The sequence below is a fragment of the Oryza glaberrima genome, chromosome 11, assembly GCF_000147395.1.
Source record: "Oryza glaberrima chromosome 11, OglaRS2, whole genome shotgun sequence".
Taxonomy (NCBI): Eukaryota; Viridiplantae; Streptophyta; class Magnoliopsida; order Poales; family Poaceae; genus Oryza; species Oryza glaberrima.
Window position 1 is genome coordinate 10143117 of NC_068336.1, and position 22606 is coordinate 10165722.

The window sequence follows — 22606 nt, forward strand, 5'->3', positions numbered from 1 at the left end:
ACTAGAAAACGATTTTCACAAGCGAGGTCCGTTTCACTATGCAAGCGGGTCGAATTTTTGTCGGGTGGGGGAGGGGGGTGGGATGATCGTCCGCATGCGAAAATACATCTTCGCAGGAAGATAGCTAAAGTGGTTCACTTGCGAAGATGTATTTCATAGGCAACACCTTAATCCATCTGCATGCGATAATTCTTCTTCCCCCGACCATGTTAAGTGTGGCCGAGATTTCTTTCTCCTAAAAGAAGGAAAATTTTAGGGGGTGGGGGAATGAACTCGAAATCTTCGGTGGATTTTTGCTCAGTGGGTAGATCCATACAATCCCTTTGTTGTTACGAAGTTTTTTCTGCTTTTTTTTCTTAATTGTCATGGATCTATGCATGGAAAATTGTTAGAGCACTATGTGTATACATTTTTTTTTTGCATTTATATGCTTTTCTATGCTATAATTGTGATGAATCTATGTATACAATTTGATGCCAAGTTGTCCACACATCCCCTAGTGGTAAAATAAATGTGATGCTTTTTTTTAAACCGAAAAGAAGTATGTATTTTGCTACTTTAAATTTGTAGATCTAGACAGGAGAGAGAAAAGGTATGGCTTTTTTTTTGTTTATGTCAAATTTGTAGACTAGCTAGTTACGAAAGAGAAAAACATCATATAGTGCCGATTTATTTTTATTCCTCATCCCCTGGTTATTTTTATTCCTCTTTCTCATAGCGAGAAAAGTTATTTTTTTTTCTAAAAATCAATATTTTGTTCAATTTAAATACGCAGAGCAATAGTTTCTTATAGATTTATTGTTGACCGTTATAAATAAGAGCTCATCTGTAAGGTCATTCCTAACCCAAGACACTAGACACAGTTTTCATAAGCTCTACATCATCAAGAAACTAGTACTAGATACTACTCTTCCAATGCAAATACCACTATTCCATACTTAAATTTAATGCTACTTATCTCACATGATGTTTTGAATATTGTGTAGAAACCATGTCTCATGCAAGACATGGTTTCCTTCTCTTTCCTCATTTATTCACTTGCCACATCATTTTTCATCATAGGTGGCAGTTTATTCAATGCTATGAACACCAACCTAGTCATTGGGTTGGGAATAGCCTAATGATTCGTAGCGACGAACTATTACATATATGAAGTTAATATCTATAATAGTTCGTAACTATGAACCATTAATTGCAGATGATCGAGCTGATTTCTATAACGGTTTATTCCTTCAGCCGGCCTTTAACTCAAACAAGCTCTTTTTCGAAGCGTTACATATAAAATCATATCATCTCACTACAGGTGATGACCCGCGACAGATGAATCATATTATATCTAAGATGATTGGTCCCGTAGTAGTAATGTCTCGTTCTCACTACATGTTCTCTATATAATTAATAGAGAGATAAATACACATTTCAATAACTCGGTTGGTCAATCGGTCCAAAGTGAGCACCCACAAAACAGAGAGAGAGGATCAACAGTACCATGCATATCGCCTCTAAACGACGACAGTACGTACTTCCTTGTGATGTGTAATGCACATACGACATACCACGCTACCACTAGATCTTACACTCTACCAGCAGCGTCGACGTACAAAGTACAACCCTACCATACATTGCTGGTAGCCAGGTATGTGCATGCAGCAAGGCGCGTATAGCAAGCTGCTAAAAATCACATAGTCCCATTGTGCTTTTAAACCGGGACTAAAAATGCTTTTTAGTCCCAGATTTTTAAGCAACCGGGACTATTGTGGTTTGTGGGCAACCAACCAAAGATGGTTTCTCCACTAATGTATACTATTAAGGTTTGAGATAAAAGACTATGATACCCCTCATTGAATGGTGTATAGGTAAGGCTAAAATAGGAACAAATTTAAATGATAGGTAAAATAGGAATACTAGGCCAACGAGGCTGCGATACGGATGGTACGTACTACCTCCGTTTCAGGTTATAAGGCTTTCTAGCATTGCCCATATTAATATAGATGTTAATGAATCTAGGTACACATATATGTTTAGATTCATTAACATATATATGAACGTGGGTTATGCTAGAAAGTCTTATAATATAAAACGGTGGAAGTAACTAATCACCTTTAGATAGGTGGTGACTGGCCAGCTGCTACTATACCTTGGCCCCAAGTTGTCATGCACGCTAGCTGGCCCGGTTGGTAACACCAACCAGCCCCAGTTGATTCAATGCCAGGCCGTGTCAGGGCGCCCCGGATTTTTATTACTAACCGGTAAAAATCAAAACAGTCAATATAATCCCTAATACTTATCCTCCTCCCCCGTCCTTACAAACTCCTCCCTTATCTCTTTCCTTCCTCTCCCTCCTCTATCTTTTTTTCCTCTAACCTTATCTCTTTCCTTCCTCTAACTCTTCTTTCTATCAGCGCATGCTCGGCTGGGGAGGGCTAGCTGGCTGGGCGCACGAGGAGGCGGCCACGCGGGCCGGCAGCGGCCGGGCGTGGTCTGCGGCGGCCGGGTGGGGGATTTTAGGATCTATGATTAATTTCTTTTGTTGAGATTTTGTAATGTATTTGACTGTGATGTGAATATGTGATATTTTTTTGATTTTGTGATGTAACCATCTTTGAGAATTTGTGATGTATGATCTGTGGTTTGGGGATTTCACGATTTGAGGATGATTGATATGTGATTTGGAGATGATTTGAGGATGATTTAGGAATGGAGTGAAATCAATATGCAAGGGTATTCGGGATCTGGCCTCTTCCATCTTTACTCCCGACTAAAGATGGATTTTTAATCCCGGTTATTTCACCCGGGACTAAAGATAGGATTCATAGTCCCGATTGTATAACCGGGACTACAAGGGGTTACGAACTGGGGTTAAAAACCATTTCTCCAGCAGTGATATGCTAAACAATCTAGAATTATAAATATTTTGGGACGGAGGTAGTACAATTGTAGTCTATTAACTTATTAAAGTAATAGTAAAAAAAGCCTCACGTTTAGTCTCACAACCTAGAAATTCTCATGTTAATCTAGAACTACTTAAAAAGTAAAACCTGCTTCCTTCGTCCGTGAGAAAAAAAAACGCCGAGAAAAAAACAAAAAAAAAAAAGAAGTCCGACTCCCTTGGAAATTCCTAAAAAAAAAGGAAAGAAAGATTTCTGTATGGAAAAAAATCAAGCGCGGATAAAAGTGCGAAAATTTTGTTCTGTCCGATAAAAAAAGATGCGACAAAACGGTTTCCGTCTTCCGTAAAAAAGTAGAATAATAGTGAAAAAAATATTTTTGTCCGATTAAAAAAAAATCTCGTCGTCCGTCAAAAAAAAGCGTGAACCTTTTTTTCTGTCTGATTCTAAAAAGAAAAGTTGCGAAAAAAATATTTTTCATTTCTCTTTCTCTATCTCTATCTCTTCTCTACTACTTATATATAAAAAATAAAAAAATAAAGGTGTTTCCATCGTCCGTCCGTGAAAAAAAGCGTGAAAAAAAAATCGGGCGAAAAAAATCGAATCCGATTATATATGACGCGGTAAAAAAATTAAAGACATTTCCGACGTCCGTAGTAACCAAAAAAAGGGCGAAAAAACATGAAAAAAAGAAAGTCCGATTCTATATATACCTAATTAAAAATTTGTATGGCTTCCAGGATATAGTTTTCGTCCGTCAAAAAAAAAAATTCCATCGCACGTGCGATCAATCCCGCTTCAATCCCTCTCCGATGGCCAAAAAAAAAAAGAAAAGAAAGAAAAAAAATAATGAGAGACCGCATCAAAATTTGGACCTAAATTCTAGAGAAAACACTACTACAAGAATACAAGATCAGATTCAAGAATACTAAGAAAACACCGACGCGTGGAAGGGGAGGGTGTTGCCGTCGCTGCCGAATAGCCACCGCCGTCGCAGGGATGTAGGTATGCCGGGCCGCCGCCACGTTGTTTTGAGAGAGAGGGGGGAGGAGAAATGATTTTAGGGTTAGGGTTTGGGATGTTGAACTTTTATATAGGTCGGGATCAATCAGGACCACCTATCAGATCGGACGGCTTCAGCTTCTCCCGCGTTAGGCCGAACGCCATTCCCAGGTCGCCCACATGGAATAAGTTCACTTTAGGTCGCTTAAGTTGTTCCTCCCCGATTCTATTCCCATGCCACCCACACTATTGGGCCTCCTCATGGACCGCGTGTACGCTCCGTGTGGAATAAGTTCACTTTAGGTCCCTTCAGCTGAACTTTTTTTTATTTCATTATGAATATATTTTCTTAAAGAGCTCATATCATGTAAAACTAAACCTTAATCATATAATATTTTTATATTTATATTTGTTATAATTGCAACGCACAGTCATTTTTTCTATGTAAAAAATTTACCACATGTACGAGTGAGAGATATATGCCACACGCACCCGTCGGCTCATGTTTAAACAAGCTGGCAACAGATTTTTCAATTACAGTTCTAATTATTTTATTTAGGTGATTAAAATTGTTTTTATTTACATAATTAGTTTGTTCTATTTAATCTTTTTGAAAATTGCTAAAAATTCAAGAATAACTTTTCCTACTTCATATTATATTATTTTTAGCTAATGGAATTAACGGAAAATCAATTATATATTTTTATCTTTTTGACCAAAGGTCACTGCAATTTCATTTCATTAATATTATTATTATGATTATGATTCCTTTATCTTTTTTCCCACCAGTATGCATGATTAAAATTAACTTCACCCGTTGCAACGCACGGGCATTATTGCTAGTTGAAGAAAAAGAAGAAAACAAAGCCATATAGAAATTAAATACAATTTAAATATAGCTTAAATTAGGATTTAAAAAATAAGAAATATTGTAAGAGAAAACTATAGCCCATACATGTGTACAATTTAGAGTTAACTAAAATTCAGATTGTAAAAATGAAAAAAACTAATAGAAGTAGAGGTTAGAGTTCATAAAGAAATAGAAGTTTGAAATAACTAAAATTTGAAATTAAAAAATAAGGGATATTGAAAAAGAGTCTAGAGTCCATATATGAATATAATTTAGAAATAACCAACATTCAGAACTAGAAATATATTGAAATATGAGTTTATAATCTCTATTGAAATACAATTGGAAATAATTAAAATTCATAATTAAAGAATAAGAAATATTGGAAGAAGTGTTCGAGACCACATAAAAATTTATAAATAATTAATTGAAAGTAGGAAATAAAAATAAAAAAATCATAGTAGAGTTTAGAGTGCATACAGAAATACAATTTAGAAAGAACTAAAATTTGAAATTAAAAACAAGAAGACTGAGAGATGTGTCTAGAGGCCATATAGGAGTACAATTTAGAATTAACTCAAATTTATTAAAAATAAGGAATATAAGAAGAGTGTAGTAATTTATAATTATGTTGCAAAAATTATGTACTAACTATAAATTACTAACTTGATAAAAAAACATGTTGCAATTTTAATATATTCTTATAATAAAATGTGAAAATATATATACTATTATATAAGGAAAAAATATATCAATACTATAGCCATGCAATATGTGCAGACTACCATGCTATTACTGCATAATAATGTATTATTTAAATCACATGACTTCAAGTCACCGACAAATAATTCTCTTTCTTATGGGATTCACGTGTGTCAATACTAAAAAGTTAACTGACTTATAGGAGTATAAGAGGGATGATCTCAATCCGACGGCAACGCATGAAGACGAGGCTGCACACACGTCGGCGCGGGCGTTATCACCACCGGCATCGATCGTCAGGTGTGCGTGCATGCATCCATGCATGGTGATGGTAGGCGCCGCGCGCGCGTCCTCCCGGGTATATTGAGGGGGATCCATTGATAGAATTCGTTGCAACCACCGGGCAGGGCCGCGGCGCACGGGGGATCGATCGAGTGAGCTAGCTAGCGAGATGGAGACTCCCGTTGGTTGGTTGGTTGGTTAGTTGGACGGGCTCTGTCGTCAAATCCCATCGTAACCACCGCCTCCGAGTAGTGTAGTGCTATGCTACATCAATCAGAGGCCATCCATATCCATGCATGGATATCGATCTCCTCTGGTCTCCTTATCACAGTGTACGACTACTGGGGACGGATGATGCCACTCACACCACACACATGCATATCTCACTACCAGCTAGCTTAATTAGCTCACAGCCTAGCTCACACTAATTAAGTTCGCCTGCAAAATTTTGGTATCACCTGAAATGAGAGAAGTCATTAGCCTAGCTATGACGTTTCGAACTTAGCCTTATTTAATTGATGTGCATCTTTTTTTTTTCTTTTTCTGCGGTTACTCCGACCGCCGGCCGGCACATTAAGTTACATGAAAACTCAAACGACTTGAGAAAGAGATGCTAAATTTTGAGCCCCAAAATAAATTTTATCGTATTCATGGATACCAAAATTTAATTTTGAGCCCCAAAGTATGGTTGGTACCAAGTACTCTACCATCATTTCTGTATATTGGTGCACGAGCTATGATGGAGTTGCATAAGTAAAATCAAGTTTAAATATTTAATATGTTAACAACAACAACCAGGAATTTGTCCTTAAATTGTAGTAGATAATATAAACACGACACACTAGCTAATTGAGTTTAAAAATATAATGCTTAGTTCATACACGAGTATGCACTTTTACATACAAAAAGTGCCACACCAAATTTTCTTCTACACCAATGTTTTCTTTCCATATCAACAATTCATAATTAAATAACTAATTATAGATGATCAAAAAGCACCCTAATATTTTGCCGGAAAAGTAGGGGGGTCGATGGAGGACCATCGAATTTGTGAGTGCGATGTATACTTTCCGTGGTAGCTAGCTGCTAGCATATTTGCATGCAAAGCGCTTTCTGTTCCTTTGAATTTACATGATTATCCGCGGAAGGAATGATGATTTACAGATTTCAGAGCATAAAAGGAGCATCACAAAAAGGTCTCGCCAGCCAGGAAGAGTAAGATTGCAGCATAAAATTAAACATATTATTATTAAAAAAAATACGTTGAAACGAACCCTGTGTAATAACTAAAACGCATCTCGCCCGTAGTAAATATTTTATTGTTAGGTTAAATACATGGATTTATAAAGATTGTACTCTCACTAAAAGAATTACTAACATTAGGTGTTTTAATTATAACACACCATAAGTACAGTATGTCTTCCTAAAAGATAGTACTACTAATGAACATTACATGATGTATACGCATTTACATGTACACCTAGAGTGAGAGACAGAGTTGAGACCAGCTTAACTAACAATGACAGGTGGCATTCCGACAAACGCCGCCGTCACATCGTCATCCAAATTACCTGTCGAGCGTCCAAAACGTGCTCGTGACGCCTCGCCTCACACACAATAAACCAACCAACAAATATAGCATATATAACTCTATCGAACTTAATAAGCTGTTTTATGGTCACCTTCAACATGATCGATTTTGTTTTGTGTTTATCCATTTAATTATGTGATAAATACCTATCCTGGCTAGTAGTCACAAAAGAATATCATGATGCTAGAAATTATTCAGATTTGTCTATATTAAGCTAGCTCTTTTAATTTTCTTATTTTGAAATGCATCTAAGTACGAATCAAATCTAACTCTTCATTGGTTAGGATTACAACACCATCTGACATAAAAAAAAAAACATTGACTTCACGTCCCTTCCAACAGAACGGGATTGGTTATGGCACCACAATATTCTTTTGAACATATCACGAAAAATGAGAATGCGATTGGTTATGGCACCACAATATTCTTTCGTCCATATCACGAAAAATGACGGCGAGTGTTGTTGGTCAACGATAACGTCTAAGTTAGTGGTATTACGCAACCCTCTCGCTACACAGAGTAGTCCAACAGGGTCCCGTAATGTCTACAAGAATTGGAGACACAGGATGTAGGGGTGAGACTCTCTTCTCATTCATCATTCTATCATGCTCAAGCACAAGTGTAACAATGAGCAGCCCACCTCCCTCTTATATAGCCATACTTCATATATGGAAGGTTTTGGTGTGGGCCCAATTAGTGTATACATGGAATGTTTCCATATTGCTCATATGGAAAGTTTCCTAACACTCCCCCTTGGGCACTCACCGCGTGATGTCTATGCCTCATCAAAACTCCAGAAAAACCCAGTGGGAAAAAAATTAGAGAAAGAGTACATAGCATACGCTTGCAATGTCGCACGAATTGCCTCGTTAAAAACCTTGATAAGAAACTGCTGGGAAAACTTATCCAAGGGAAAAAGAGTACAATTCATCCAATTCTTGGTTCAATCTTTCCAGATCGATTTTGGGTACTTGATTTTCTATATCAAGATTCTGGAATGAGTCAGTGAAATTCTCCCCCTGAATTTTGCATTTATCCAAGTCTCATTATTCCGATTTCTCGGGCACACCTATTCAAGAGAAGATGTAAATAATGAGTTAGTGGATGAATCTGCAAGACTTCCACATGACTTAGTTAGTTGCTCCTATGTAATTCATATACATAGAAGAGCTTGGGGTTCATGTGCTTGGTGAGTTTGCTTCTCACGTAACTCATTTGCATATGTGCGACGTATGCTGCTTTAATTTCATAAATGGTGGGGGTCGAGATAGTTTTCAAATCGCGATTGCTGTCGCGGGTAACCATCTCTCAAAACCATGCCAAGGTTCTAAATAGTTCAACGATGCTTAGTTCGGTTTAGTTCAATTAGCCAAATATTCATGTGCTGCTATGACATACTCGTGTTTGGGAGTTCCGTCCCATTTGGCGATAATTAACTATTCCAAAGCCATAAACCATGAACATTTCTAAGTGTGGTTGAACTGATGTACTAGACTTCCATTTGTCGCATGCCTTTAGCTGCAAGCATAGGCACGATTTGGATTTGGCCAAATATTTCAAATCAAACTCAAATTCAAAACGAACGAGTGTGTTTTCTTCAACTCTTTTCTGGTTTATTCTATTCTTTTTATGTTGGTTCGGGACCTAGTACTTCTTCATGTACTATTATGCAAGTGTCCGATCCAAGCTCCTGAAATGCATTCATTGATTCTATCTTCAATGCTTATCAATATTCAGGTTGAGTTCTTCTTTTCAATTTCTGGTTCATTAATTCCATTCAACTCCTGGTTGACTGCCAATGAGTTTTGTTGTCTAAAAGAGACATTGCCCATGATAGGTCTCATTGCCAATTTCTATTGGTTGCATGAGACTTTATGCGAGTATCCATGGATATACGAGGAGATGCATTTTTCATGCTTCTTCTTCTTCTTGCTTAATGCTTCTCGATATGGGCGTGTACCAGCGTTAGTGTGCACTCCAACAGCTGGGTTTCTTCCTTGATAGGAAGGCGATACGCCTGTTCTGAGGTTCCGTACCACTTGCCAGATCTCAACTGACTCCCCTTCTATTCGGTGGGGTACTTTTTGTGACTTTGAGTATGATAGTCCCTCTTGCCCTATTTTCACCAGACGTCTCCGGTTACTTTAGGGGTGTGAGGAGCCGAAGTTTCTTGTCTAATTCTTTTTGTTCGAGGCCTCTGGACAAGACGACGGGTACCTTTGCTTTCTCCAGTATCACCCTCCTCCGGTGCATTTCATCCATGCAACTTAGTCAAACTCTTCGAAATCACAAAAGTATTTACAAAGTGATTTGGCAGTTTTAATTCTTTATGCAAACTGCATTCACTAGTGCGGTGTAACATGCATTAGTCCCGGACTATTACATTTCCTGACATTTCCTATCTAGGGGTTCATTCTCTCCCCCTAAATGACTGGAAATAATTCTTATTTATCAAGGAATTTAGGCTTCATAACTATCTCCGTAAAAGGTTTCCGACTTTCGGAGAGAGCCTTTTTCAACGCATTATGATAGTGGGATATGCACATAAACCAAACAGATGCAATAGCACTAGTTGCAGGATGGATGTTCATGTCGATGGTCTGAATTTGCTTCTAGAGTCCGCTGCTTTCAGGACTACATGTCCTTTTCTACTGCGGGTATTACAACAACGATATAGCAAATATTTCAATTCATAGCTTATGCTTAGTCTGCTTATGCCGATATTTGGTACTTCGTGCTGCCAATTTACCAATCATCAAATGTAATGCTAGCATTGTCCTCGCGGACTTCTAAAGATGATTTGGTGAGTTCTATTGGAGTTGGTGTGATCTTGCTGGATCAGTCTTGGCAAAGACACGGTGTCTAAGAGACACTAGATGTTTGCTGCTTTGGAAGCGCATTTATCTATATAGTACCAAATGTGAGCCACATATATTCTTCGCAATCCAGTTCAAGGATGCTAGAATTATGTGCGGTTTATGCACTGATCTCCTGTCGGTGCACACTGGAACACAAATCTTCATGATTTAGGAAAATTCTGCATATATGTGCTATGATCATACAAGTTGTAATGTTTATTCTTATAATTCTAAGACCAAAATGGCTAAAAATCTGTTACTAAAAGGTGTAGCCCAAATCATCACACTTTTAGAGAGTTCAGCGGGGTTGACGGACAATAGATACTTCTATAAAGTGCATCATTTGTTCCATAGGTAATATGACCGTGGCACTTTCTAGCCCGACAAATTCAGTTGCTGCTGCTTGCAACGGTCATAATATTTCCAGTTCTATGGGTCTGGAAATACCTCTTTCTCTTAAAGTGTTATTTGTGGTTATGTGGACCACAATTCATTTTTTCTTTTATGTTTGGGCGCTACACAAAATTTAAAGCATTATAACTATGTGCTAGAAAGGAGCAACAAAATAGTAAATGCCTTAAATATGCTATTTTATACTGGAAATAATTCTTATTGCAGGGAAAATGTGTGCTCTACTTGGGCAAGGACCATTTTTCGATGTAATGCTATATTCAAAAATTGCAACATGTGATGACGAAGTTTATTGATTCAACAAAGTATTCCGGTACATCGGATTCAATTAACTTCATAGCGAGCTTCTTGCTCAACAGCTATGGCAATGATTTACTATTCCGACATAAATTTTAGGACCGATCCGATATAGCAGAGGAGATTCTACGTCCATGGCCATGCAGATAGGCTAGGAGTTCTCCCCCTCAATTCATGATGAGTGTGCTATTAGGATAGTCCTTTTTTCTTTTTATGTTCATAGTTCTAGATTGTTCACCTTGACCTGTGTTCTACTCCCCCTTTTCCTCTTCTTTCCTTGAGGTAATTATACCAGCCTAGCTGCTCGTGTTGAATTCGTTATCAACTGTGCTAGTTGGTTTTGGAAGATGATGCTCTTCTAGTGAACACTATTATGAACGTTACGCAATTCTATTACCAACTAGTTAGGCATACTCTTTGTATGTGTACTAGTGATGCTTGCGTGCGACTTTCGTCGCGTTCAAGTAAAACATCAAGAGTTTCTACAGTATTCGGTGCAAATTCAGTACACCGTATTACCGTATTCTCTGGGTCATTTACTCAGTGAACTATTGTTGAAAAATACCCCACTCTTGCTCATAGTACTTGCTCTACGAGAGATAGGGTTTGCACTATAATCTTCTAAGATGCTTTTTCCGTGCAGTCAAAAGGGTACCAACGCGCTTATCCATCTAGCATACTCATTCCTTAGCGTAGCTTGGAGGCACTGACGAGAGATTGAAGTGCTTGATCAACATCATTGAATCAGTAAATAAAGCGCTAGGTTTAATGATGTCATGGAGTTGCAAGGTCCATTATAATTTCGACATTGAGTGCATAAGTCATAGATCCGGCGAACTTCTAGTTCGCGATGCCAGTCATCTTCAGATATTTAAAAATATGCGCAAATTAAATGCAGGTAAAATGCACAAGTGTTGCAATATAATGGTACACAAAATTCCCGCAAATAATTCCAATATATACTATGCAATTCTATACATTTTACCACAACGATATTAATTAAAAGTAATAAAGTATCACAAATAATCAATAATCGTAAATGCGATAAATAAATTTTATAATCATATATATCTGCAATAAAAGTACCTAGAATATAAAGTCGGGGTCGAAATTCAGTATCCCGCGGCCCTTTTATGCGATAATATGATTGTCGGTAGATTTTGCAATTTTCAAATGCCATGTAAAACAAATTTCCCAAATGCAGAGGGTTATTTGTGTGCCTTTTGGAAAGTTTAGGGTTTAAAACGCAAAGATTCCATTGCAGAGGAACATGCGCTTAATTTCCAAAACTTACAAGGACTTTTATGAAAAATCAGAAGATTCCTTCCCTTTTTTCTTTTCTTTCCTTCTTTTCCCCTTCTCTTTCCTTCTCTGATGCCGATGCCTTCTATGGCACAGTGGCGGCGGCGGCGGCGCGGCCAGTGCACGGGCAAGCGGCGGCGGCCAGCCAAGCGGCTTGACGCGGCGGCCGTGCGGCGGCGGTGCATCTGTGCGGTGGAGGGGCTCGGCTGGGCGGCGGCACAGGGCGCGGTCGCGCCGGCAGCCGGCGGCCAAGCTGTGCGGTGCGGCCATGCAGTGGTGGCGTGGTTCATCGTGGCCGGACACGTGCTGGCACGGCGCGAATGGCGGATGCGGTGCAGCGGCCTGGCACGGCGCGATGCGGCGACGCCGGCGGCCGGGTGGGAGCGGGATGCGGCCGAGCGACGGTGGCGCTGATGCGGCGGCGTCCGTGTGCATGTGTGGCTGCGAGGGCCAGGCGACGGCGCTTCTTGACCGTGCGACGGTGGCGCGGCCCAGCGAGGGCGCGGTGAGGTCAGGCAGCGGCGGGGTGCTGCCATGCGGCGGCAGCAGCGCGCGGCCGTGCGACAGTGAGGCGGCCGGTGGTGCGGCGCATGACGGCGCGGCAGGGCGAGGGCCAGGCGGCGCGGCCGGGTGAGCTCCGTGCGGCGGCGGCGGTCGGCGCTGCCTCTGCTTCTTCCCATTTGTTCATTTTCATTTTTTTTTCTTCTTGCACGGCAATCGGCGGGTGCAGCGGTCGCGGCCCGTGGCGTCGGCGCAGCACGGCCATGCGAGGAGCGCGGCGGCCAACGCGAATGTGACTGCCTCCGCGTGTGTGGTGTTAGGGCCGTGCAGGGTGCGGCGCGCACGGGTGGCGTGCGTCGGCCATGCGAGGAGTGGCGCGGCAGGCCGGCGTGTACGGGCGCGGCGTGCACGGGTGATGCGCGGTGGTGGCCGAGTGGCGCCGTGGTTGACGCCGTGCGGGGCGCGTCCGGCGGTGGCTCACGGAGGTGCTGTGCGAGGCACAGCCGTCGTTTAGGGTGTGGTTGATGCGGTCCGACGTCGTGCAGCGGCCATGGCATGGCGCGGCAGACTGCCGGTGGTGGAACTCCGACAATCGGTATTCACCGGCGACTCCAAGTCGGTGATGACGGAATCCATCGAAAACCACAAAAACGGAACGAGGAGGATGCAAGGAATTCGTTTTTGCAATTCAATGTCCAAGATACAAGAGGATTCTAAGAGATTTCTCTACCTTCTTTCTCAGTCTCCCGTAGAACGTCGTGCTGATAACGTATTACGCAACCCTCCTGCTACACAAAGTAGTACAAGAGTGTCCCGTAATGTCTACAAGAATTGGAGACACAGGATGTAGGGGTGAGACTCTCTTCTCATTCATCATTCTATCATCCTCAAGCACAAGTATAACAATGAGCAGCCTACCTCCCTCTTATATAGCCATACTTCATATATGGAAGGTTTCGGTGTGGGCCCAATTAATATATACATGAAATGTTTCCATATTGCTCATATGAAAAGTTTCCTAACAAGTGGCTTCACCCAAGAAGGATGCATGCCCGACGTACTATAATTTGTGGTCATTATTGTTGCCATAGGGTTCTTACTCATTCATCAATGAGACTCAGCCATGCACGTTGCTTGTAAGCCCTAGGGCCGGCACTAATCTAGGGTTCTCCTTAATTTGTTGAAGACAGACAACGAGATTAATTTTCGGTGCTGCACTCTGATTCTATTTTAATAATGAACATGTGACAGTACCTTTTACCCTCTACCACCATCAAAATGCATTCCTTACCTGCTCTCAAGAAGATGTGGTACCACAAACTAGACATGTACCAAGAGTATATCGGAGAAAATTGGTAGTCATGATGTGGTACCGCCTCCTCTCAAGAACTATCACTACGCCAGATCCTCACACCTATGACGAGATATCTGTAACGGACATAAGTGCTGATCAGTGATGAGGGTCACCTTTGACGGGTCCTACGCGACACCGTCATCGGTGAGCCATCCGGCTGCGACCTATCACTTGCCCGTCACAGGTGACTAGTTACCTGTGACAGGTCGCAGCCGGATGGCTCGTCAGAGGTGAGGTTTATATATAAAAGTTCTTATATAAAATGATGTAGCACAGTTGTCCTAACACTAAGATTTCATACTACCATATATCCTTTTGTTTAAAATCATTTAGATTTATGAAAATATAAGTAGTTAAAATTATATCTACTGATTTTTTGAAATCCCAAAAACGATATCATTTGTGATTGGAGGGAGTATTAATTAATTCCAGAGAGTTTTGATTAATTTGTTTTACTTGTCTTGTCTATTTTTCTTAATATTGATTAAGATAGAGCAAATGATAAGACTGAGTGGCAGTAATGATTGATCACTTGGCTAACAACCGATCGATCCCTCCATGGAAAAGGAAGAGGCGTACTGCATGCTGCTATGGCCTATAGCTCCACTGTTTTGCTTGCTTCGTCAAAACGCATTCGGTGCTTTATTTATGTTGCGACTAATTAACTAATTAACTGGGAAGGCGTCGGTGACATATAAGTGTAGAAAACAACTTTACTTTCTATATCTCCTCTCGCAGACTGATCTCAGATATTTTTACTTTCTTTCTTAACTTATTGCGATTTAGGCCATCTTTTACCAGTTTCAGTTTACACATCACTTTTTATTCAATCTTTTCTTTTCACCCTGGACTAGGAAATTTATCCTCTCTTTTACTTTAAAAAACCCCACTTTTTATTCAATCTTTTCTTTTCACCCTGGACTAGGAAATTTATCCTCTCTTTTACTTTAAAACACCCCAACTCTCTTCTCATGTCACGTCTATATCACTCCTATGAAAATCAATTTCGTTGGCTATCACTTAAGAGATCCGCTTGAAAAGTATATATTTTTGCAAGCGGATCTCTTAAGTGACATCGCCACATTAAAAAAATTAGCGACATTAAAAACCATCGCCCACTACCACCCACCGCATTTCCAGATCCACCCACCACCTCTAGCCTCCTCCCCCTCTCCCAGATCCACACCCATCCTCTCCTCCTCCCTCACCGGTGGTACCTCGCTCACCCACCATCAGTGGTCGCACCCCTCTCCTCCTCCCTCCCCACCGATGGAGATGCCGATCCAGTCTCCGCAACGGTGGGCTCAATGGTGATCGCGGCGTGGCCCTAGATCTGCTAGCGGATCTGGACGGTTACTACAATGCTGCACAAGAAAGTTGGTGGCACGAAGAAGTGAGAAGGCGCCGACGGTGGGAGGCAGATTTGGTGGTAGGATGGAAGACCGGCAACGGCGGAAAAAATAGAGGGGGCACCGGTGACGGCTCCCCAACTCCCTTCTCCTCCCCTTCTTCTAGATCTGGCCAATGGTGAGGAGGCTACCAGTGGCGGCAACAACAAAGGGGCCGACGGCAGCTACTTCCCCACTCCCATCCCTCTCCCAGATCTAGGCGGAGGGGAGGCAGGTCACGGCACTACTAGGAAATCGGGCAATAGACACGAGTCCCCCCTTGCAACGGCATTCATGTGGATGCAATAGGGTTTTGTATTGCATCCAAACCGTGAAATGGTGGTAATATGTTATAATAATGCAACGGCGTATTTTTGTTGTGATATGTATGGATTTCGGTTGCAAAAGAATGGGGTTGCTGCAACCATTTTCCTATTTGTGTTGCAATTGGTTGGGTGTATTGCCACGGCATTTCGGAGTTGCGTTAGTGATGCTTGGCATTGAAAATGAAATGTGATATTGCAACCTCATAAGGTTGCGTTGCTTAGGTTGCCACTATCACAACCGTTTTCTTGCGTGCATTACTCTTGGGTGGGGTTGAAAGAGGGAGTTGGATATTGCATTGACGGATGCCACTGGATGCAACAGCATGTTCATATTGCCACGGTTTGTTGTGGATGCAATAATGTTTAAAGGCGTGATAATTACTAAAGCTTATTGCAAGGAACATGATCCCCGTTACAATAACTTGTATATATCGCAACGATTACTGGTGTTGCAGTAGACATGTTTATGTGGGCCTCCAATATAGCCGCATCAGGGCACGCGTGTGCCATCCCCTTTGTGGCTGCGGTGTCCCCTTCCCTCCAATACTCTACGCGGTCTAAAATATTCTCTGAAATTTTCCGTGAATTTTCGAAGCTCAATAACTAAATACCACAAAGTTCATTTGACCTATTAAAATAAATGGAAAACAAATTAAAATCCCTCTCTCTATCCTTGGGCCATTTTCGGCCCAAGTATTACTCTCTCCCTCCCTCATCCCACAGCCTCTCTCTCCCTCCTTGAGCCGGCTTCCCCTTCCCCTCCTCACTCTTCGGGCCGGCGGCCCAGACCTTTTGCTCCTCTCTCACTGAGAAGTCCATTTTGCATCCCTCCTCCCAATTAATTTCAAATTATTAAAACTTAGGATAGTAAAAGATTTCAAATGAAAAATTTGTCAACAACAAAGTTGTATAACTTATTAATATCTGCAACTTTTGTTTTGGTCATTTTGTTATATGACTTTGTTTCAATAATTAGAATTTGTTCAAATTATGATAACTCCAAACAACATTTTCAAATACTAAATGATTTCAACTGAAAAAGTCATCAACAACAAAGTTGTATAACTCATCAATATCTATAACTTTTATTTTGGTCATTTCTTCATTCGATAAAGTGATAGTAACATTGTTCACAAAATTTACACATCTCTCTTATAATTTATGAAACCATATGAGAGAGATGTAAAATTTGTGAACAATGTTACTATCACTTTATCGGATAAAGAAATGACCAAAATAAAAACTGTAGATCTAGATGGATTATACAACTTTGTTGTTGATGACTTTTTCAGTTGAAGTCGTTCACTAATAAAAAATTCAATTTGAAGTTCTTAAACTTTGAATTTTGAATTTAAAATTATTCAAAAAGAGTCAGATGGAGAAATGACCAAAATAAAAATTTTGTATCTCGATGAGTTCTACAACTTTGGTTTGGTGACTTTTCCATTTGAATTCGCGACTCTGTGGTATTAGCTATGAGACAACGCGGAAAGTCACTTTCGGGGAAGACACTCAATATAGTTATTTGCCAATGGGTACCACAGACATTAAAATATTGATTTCTCGTTCAATAGGAAACATAAACAGTGTAAAATATCAAAAATACCCCTGGGTCCACTTGTCATATTCTTCCCCCACAACTAACTCCCTCTCACACTCCGCCCATATCCTCCGGTCACTGCCGGCGACCACCCCAACGCCGACGTCGCCGATGGCGCGGCTGCACCACCACTACTACCTCTTCTCCATCAAACAGCTCAACTGGTTCGGCGCCATGGTCGTCCTCGCCTTCTCCACCACCGTGCCGCTCCCCAACATCACCTTCTCAACCACTGTGCTTGGCTTCCTCGTCGGCGCTGCGCTCCTTGCGCTCTACGTCCTCGACAGCTCCCGCTCGGGCGACACGGCGGGTGATGCCGCCACGTCCCCGCACGCGTTCCTCCTCGCCGCGCAGATTTTCACCGAGGGCCTTGCCACGGCGTGGCCCGGGAGGTTCTCCATCCCCGTGCAGCCCTCGCTCCGCGCAGCTGCCGGTTAGGTCGTAGAGCTCCATCTCCGCAACCACCGCCCTCGTGGCCGTGGGAGGGGAGAAGACGTCGTCGCCCCCATCGAACCGTTGCTCTGCTCGGCGCTTGCCAGAGCCGAGCCGCCACGTTGCCTCCCCCACCGCAGGTACATCTCCCCGACATGGCGTCCCCTACCAGCGGGCATGGTGCCAAGGTAGGCGGCGCTTGCCGGAGCCGAGCCGCGCCGCTGCCTCCCCCACTGCTGGTACCCCTCCCCGACGTGGCATCCCCAGTCGACAAACCCGAAGCGAAGGCGGCGAGGAGGAAGAAGGCCACGGCCAGCACCGCCACGACAGACTTGCCGCCGCCACCTGCCATGGTTGGGTGAGAGAGAAAAACTTGTGGGTGAGAGAGAAAAGAGATGGGAGAGCTGACATGTGGGTCCAGGGGTATTTCTGATATTTCACACGATTTCTTTCTCCCCTTCTACCGAAAATTATTATTTTAATGGGTGCGGTGTCCGCTAGGAAATTACCACATTTATAGGGTGTCTTCCTCCCAAAAATTATTATTTTAATGGGTGCGGTGTCCACTAGGAAATTACCACGTTCATAGGGTGTCTTCCTCCAAAAGTGACTTTGTGCGGTGTCCTCCACGCTTACTCGGCTTTGCTGACAAATGCTAGGATGTATTCACAATTGTCTGGGATGGAAACTACTATTTCAATTCTTGCCTGCTCGGGATGGGAACTATTACTTTCTTTGACTTGGTGTTTGAAAATGTGTTTCTTATCAAAGAAAGAAAGCTTTCTATTCAAGCTTTATTGCCAATGATGTGTATATGTGTTTTCTAGTTCCATATTGTACAGTTGTACTTGCTGAGTATTTCCATACTCAGTCTTGTGTTTATTCAGTTTTAGGTACACATTGAGGTCGGCATGCATGGGCGGGAAGTAGCACCCTTGTATATACACCTATCTGCACACTATCAAATTATATTGCTTAGGTCCATAATGACACTTAAACTATATTCTGGTTTGGTCTTGTAATAATCCATTAGATATCTATTAGTTTCATTCCATGGGTTATATGGATGGATCACACTATGGAAATGATATTATTATTAGTTTAATTTATAACTGTCTGTCGTAGATGTCCATATTTACAAGAGGGACTCTGTCGAAATTCTTAATGAATTTAGGACTTAGTGGTTTTTGTTCCATAGTGTGTAGCATTCTTGGTAAGTGGATACCTGGGGTGTTACACTTCTGTTTCACCTGTGAAAGTGTAAGGTTTTGTTATATATTCTCAGTTTGATCAGCCTTGCTGCGGTAGCAAATACTTAACAAGTTTAATTTCATATGATGCAAATACCAATGTCATTCTTTCTTTTCAGGACAAAGTAGTGGACGGATAATTGATGGGAATGTCGACGTGAAGGCAATGTGATGGCTTTGCTGAACTCTAAGCCGGATGAAAGAATTCCGTGGAATATCAGCTATTTAGCTTTGGATGTCCTCGCACAATTGTGTTACAAATATTATGTCTTTGAGTACTGAGTGTGTTCTAGAATTTAGCATTTGATGGTTTCATCAATGGATATTGTGTTATGGGTGTAAAATGCTATATTTTTTATCATATATTGTTTTGATTTATTTGGTTGGCCACCAAATTGTGCGTGGCAAATAGAGGTACCCACTTATAGCAACCAAATATTTAGAGTGGCAATAGAGAGTCCAACTATAGCAACAAGACATGTGTAGCGTGGCAATAGTGGGAACTATCTATAGCAACCAAACTGTGAGCATGGCAATAGAGGTCGACCTATTACCACGTTTGAGGTCCGTGGCAATACCACGCTTTGGTGCGATGCGACTAGTTCCTACGGTAACGACATATGGCGTTGCAATACGTTGTATTACCACTAACCAACCGTTGGCTTATCTGTTAATTGCCACGGTTCATTCAGTTGCAACAGGAGTTTTTATTTGCAACGGCAAATTGATCCAGTGGTAAAAACCCTGTTGCTACGGACTTTTGCGTCACGAGCCCTAACGACAAAAATCCGTTGCAATTGCACCTATTGCAACAGTTTTGGGCATATTGCAACGAATTCAAGCCGTTGCATAAGCCAGATTTTCTAGTAGTGCGGGTGGCGGCAGCGGCTCGTCCACAACAGCTTCAGCGGCCTCCAAGGTCACCGGTGAGGTTGTTTATGGCGGCAGCGGCATGCAGGAGAGAAAGACGGTGACGACTTGGAGATTATGAATCCGACGACAGTGGTGAGTGGAGGTGGCGGTGGAGGCAGCGGCCGGATCTAGCGCTCCATCGCCGTCCTTCCTTCCTTCCCCTTTTCTTTGTGATGAACTTTGTGATTGACGAATGGATTAGGTGGTAGGGACTTTGAACGCCGTTGTGACGATTATTGTTGACGCATGCGTTTGATGTTTGCATGGTGAAAATAGAGTGAAATCGATGCAGTGCTCTTTGGATGTTTGATTTGTTTGGGTCTTCAAGTGTGGATTTGAAAATTCAGCTAAACATTTTGATTTTGATTATTTTTTTATCAGGAAAACATTTTTGCTGGTGATCCTGTTAGCAATGTCGTTTGAGAAAATGGATTTTTGCAAAAATCGGTTCTCTTAAGTGTCCGCCTGCGAAAATTGATTTTCGCAAGCCGACCGCAACCACCAGTGAAAATTGTCTATTTTCATTGGTCTTAGGTCGTTGGTGGTTGTGAGCCGCCTTTGAAAATTCATCGGCTGCTTGTGAAAATCATTTTTGTATCCCCTCCTTTGGCAAAGGGCAGTCTGCATGTAAGTGGAGAAAATTGCCGGTATGCATGTGCTAATGCATTTAAAGCCGTTGCTGTGCTTGAGAAGAGGGTTTGGATGATATGAAATGTGCAAATGCAAAATTACATAATTCAAAATTAACAAATTAGATAAGTGGTGGTCTAAAGTGAAACTTTAATAATAAAAAATGGTACAAAGTGTAATATACTCTTCCTTTAAAAACACACGGTCAGCTCATGTAAATGAATCACCATAAATATCTTGCTATCAACAGAAATATTGCTCATCCCCTAAAAGAATAGCTACTCATAAATATGAACACGTACCCTTGTTGAGTCAAAGGTTCAGATCCGGGTGCTTTGGTGACAGAATACTTTCTCACCGCATGCTATCCTAATTTGCAGTCATGGTTCTTATGGGCTCACAGTTAGCTGGTCCCATTTGTAAGTATGAGATTCTACGGAAAAAAATCATCAAAATAGTCGGGCTAGGAAATGGTGGTGAAATATTTTCATCATAGGACTAGCTAGCAATAGTTACTAGGAAGTCCCATATGTAAGTCTGGGAAAACATAAAGGGGAGACAACGTGTCTAGTGTTTACATTGCTTTTGTGTATTTGTCCAGCGTTTGCTTTGTATACCCTGATCTCGGATTATTTACATCCGACACTTTGTTTGGTGACCGCATCCTACAGTCTGGTGTGGTCATATGATATGAAAACATGTCGAGCAGACCATCTAGCTCTCTTTTTTTTGTCAATAGTGGAAGTCGAAGGGACAGTCATGCTCAATAGTCGAGGAGAAAAATATTACAAACGCAAAGTATGTGACGATGATCTTTCTTTTCTATCATGAAAGTAATTTAAAGATCTAATGATGTCACATGTTTGACACTGAACAGTTATATTGTTAATTTAAGAGTAAATTTCACAAAACCCTTTATTTTATGGTCAGTTGCATAAAATTCTTGGTACTTTTACTCTTAATTAATTATTAGTTAAAGCTTGGTTGTCAAAATATATCCAAACTAACAATATTTAGCATACAAGTAAGATATAATTTATCAACCAAGTAGGTACATGCATGTGAGCTGTGACAATACCAGTAAATGCATATTAAATTAACAACAGAATTTCATCATCATCTATCCTTCCTTTAGAGGACACACATTACATATTTCTTATTGATTGTTCATTTATTTTATTACTTACTTCTCAATTATGACTCTACCAAATGAACTGCCAAAACGAGTTAAAACTTAAAACTCTGCCGCTTGGCATCAATTCAATGTCTGTCCAGCCGTTCAAACAACCCTAACTAATGCATTCACTACGATGAAATTGATCAACTGCAAAAGCAGAAGATCAGAGTCCTGTATATAATCCTTTGAAATCAATTGTAGTAAATATAAAATCATAATTCACAAAGCAATATCTGGTGAACCTCCGATCCATCCAGCCAGCAACACTGATAGCCACTGAACTCCTCATCTACATGCATATATATATATATATATATATATATATATATATATATATATATATATATATATATATATATATATATCAATCCCATTCATGATTCACTCCTTGGTCTCACACTGTTATCCACCAAGCCATTAGTGCTAATTCAAATTACATGAGAGATGAACTGGTCCAATGAGAACGGGATGCATCAGGGAACAAAACAAAGGCTTAAGGAGGCTATATAGCTGGCTCCTAAATTTCTAGTTGGTATGAGAGAACAACAGATGGAGAAGGTGATGGAATAATTGGAGCACACCATTGGGTTGGGCACAAGACTTCGAGCAAAAATGTTTATGATGACCACAATTTGTTATTCAAGAAAAGGCCATCAATGTATTCCATGATAAGTTATGTGATAACTGCACTGTGCAAGCACAAGTAGGAACCTTGGTATTCTCCAGTATAATACGCTTATGAGAAGAAAAAACATATCACACTCCTGATGGCTTAGTCCTAATACCTAGGGACAATATCATCCCGTCCAAACCGGATTCCATTGTATCTAAACTGTTGTCAACGAGAACTCAG